The sequence below is a fragment of the Hibiscus syriacus genome, unplaced genomic scaffold (assembly GCF_006381635.1).
Source record: "Hibiscus syriacus cultivar Baekdansim isolate YM2019G1 unplaced genomic scaffold, ASM638163v2 tig00111208_pilon, whole genome shotgun sequence".
NCBI classification, from domain to species: Eukaryota; Viridiplantae; Streptophyta; class Magnoliopsida; order Malvales; family Malvaceae; genus Hibiscus; species Hibiscus syriacus.
In genome coordinates, this window is record NW_024063020.1 from 1,298,663 (window position 1) to 1,301,186 (window position 2,524).

General features: G+C 26.7%; 1 protein-coding gene across 14 annotated transcripts in view; it reads left to right on the top strand.

Moving 5' to 3' along the window:
• The window catches only part of LOC120155870 (extensin-like), a 28,221-nt gene extending 27,936 nt beyond the window's left edge, over window positions 1–285 (top strand). For 5 of the 14 annotated variants that reach the window (XM_039167341.1, XM_039167332.1, XM_039167337.1 and 2 more), the window contains one exon: window positions 80–285. The gene's annotated coding sequence lies outside the window, so the exon portion shown is untranslated. Of the gene's footprint in view, window positions 1–77 lie in introns of all 14 variants that reach the window. The other 9 variants (XM_039167333.1, XM_039167334.1, XM_039167330.1 and 6 more) reach the window with 5 other exon arrangements.
• Window positions 286–2,524: the final 2,239 nt, after the last annotated feature.

Here is a 2,524-nt window from a genome sequence, read left to right on the forward strand (position 1 = left end):
AGAGGAATTATTTCAAATTGTTTTGAACGTTTTGATCTTTAAACATCTCAATAAGAAAACAATGGATTTTATTTTGCAGGAGAAGAGTGATTCAAATAAAGCAACAAAATATGGTTTGAACAAATATATAGAGGGTGGTAAGATGAAAATGGGGAGCCTAGCCTGGTCTCCACGTCTTAAGTGAATAATGTAGACAAATTTGTATTTGGCAATGTATTGTTCAATGGATCCACTTGTTTTTATTTCTTTCTCTCCGCTTCATAATAAAAATGAATCCTTATGTAGCATGTATGTGTTTTCCAATTATTTTACAAATGCATGGATTTATCAGTAATAAAAAGTCTCTTCTAAATAAATGCTCCACAATTTTCTTTATTTTTGGCCTAAACTTACAGTCCCAAGTACTTGTTATAGAAGCGATCTCATGGAGCACTCGTCGAAAAGAATATATTCATATAAGTTGTATCAAGTCCCGAGATGATTAGGTTTGATTATGGACTCCAAAAGTTCATCAAAAGATCCAAAATGCATATTTTTACTGCAGGATATCGATACTTGGGGAAAAATATTAATACTTATAAATATCAAAGTATAAAATGATAGTAATACATTGTGAAATACCGGTATCAAATAAGAGGTATTGATATCTTTATTGGTGAATCCAGAAATATTTTTATGGTGGGTACACATATGTTAATAATATAATTTTTTTTAAATGGGATAGATATAAATAAAATTCCAGGGTGGCCATTGTCTGTAATATAAATAACTAATCGATTTCAGGATGGGTGAAAAAAATTTTAATCTTAACAAAATGATAAGACTTCTTAAAGTTTTGGGCAAAATATATCAATTATGAAAGCCTAACTGAAAAGTATATCTGTACCAAATAAGTTTTCATATATATATTCTTTGAAAAGTCTTCACCAATTAAAAATAGGGGTTATGTAAACAGTTGTTTTCAAACAAAAATTCAATGGATCCACTTACCTCTAGATAATTAAATTTAATAAAGTAAATAAAAATTCCAATAAATAAGAATAATTAGATTACGCTTAATTGAAGTCATTAAGCGATCTTAATAATAAAACATAATGTTATCCTCACTAAAATTTCCGAATTCAAGCATATTAATAAAAGAAATTGCGCTTAATTGAATTTCAATTTAAACAATACATTTATTTACTTAATTGATGAGGTAATGATTATTGTTCATATATATTATAGTTTAAGTCTGAGTATTTTTTTATTATCAATTAATGTATTTATATATTATAATAATTTAAAAAAATATAATTATGTACATATGTTAAAATTCGGTTTGCTCGTTATTTTGATTGTGATTGAATTTAATAAAAAAAGATTATATATTTATTTAACTTGATGCAAGTCTTAATTTGTACATATACAATCATAGTTAATTAAATCGGATCATTATGGTTGGTACGGTAATAATCAGTGGTGGATTGAAAGAGGTTCTCTTAAAAATTTTAAATACTTGTATATTATAGATATTTTTTTTGTATTTTCTATTGAAAATTAGTTTTCACCTCATAAATTATATAAATTTTCTCCTTTAAATTTTATAAGTTTACCCCCCTAATATGAATTTCTATATTTCTCCCTGATAATAATTAATAATAAAATACAATATATTTTATTATAAATTGAAAGTGAGATACCTAGCCTATTAAAATAAACAATCACAACTAATTAAGGATGTGCTTATGATTTTATATTAGGAATGAACTTATAAAATTTTACTGAGACGAAAATATATTATCAATAAAAAATATTTAAATTATTAAATTATTTAAATTTTTAGAGAACGATCATCCGACCAACTCTCTCGATCTATCTATGATTAAAATGGTTAAAGATTACACAAGATCTTGATTAATAACAATGAGCATATCCCAAAGAGAAGACAAAACATTTTTTTATTTGAATTTAGGGTTTGGTTTGCAATATGAAGGTGACAATGACAAGTAGACATGTAAGTGCTACCAACACGATAACGAGAAGAAAAAAATTCGAGACTTGAAATTTATGCCAATCCAATTGTCAAAATGAAATAAACAGTTACCTAAAATTAATCTGAATATTACCAAACATTTAATATTTCAATTTAGTTGACCATTATTTGTTAAATATATATATTTGTTGGATGTTTATTTAGCAATGGTTTTAAAATTTATTAGAACATTATTGTAACGCCCCGAGTTCCAGGTTAGTAGTTTGAGTCAACTCGAGACCCAAAGTTTGAACCGAAGGATCTTAGAAAATAGTTGGATCAAGTTTAGTGTTAGTGGGCTTGGGTTGGGCCCAAGAATTTTAATGTTTGGTGATGAGTATTTTATGAAATAGAAAGTTGATGGTCTAAAAGAACAAATTTCCCCTTGTTAGTTGAAAGATGAAAATCCCCTCCCTATAATATGATTTTCAAATGAACTACTAATCATCTTTAAACTCACCAAACACTCATCTTTCTTCTCTTCCCATCCCTTCTTCAAGTGAAGAATTC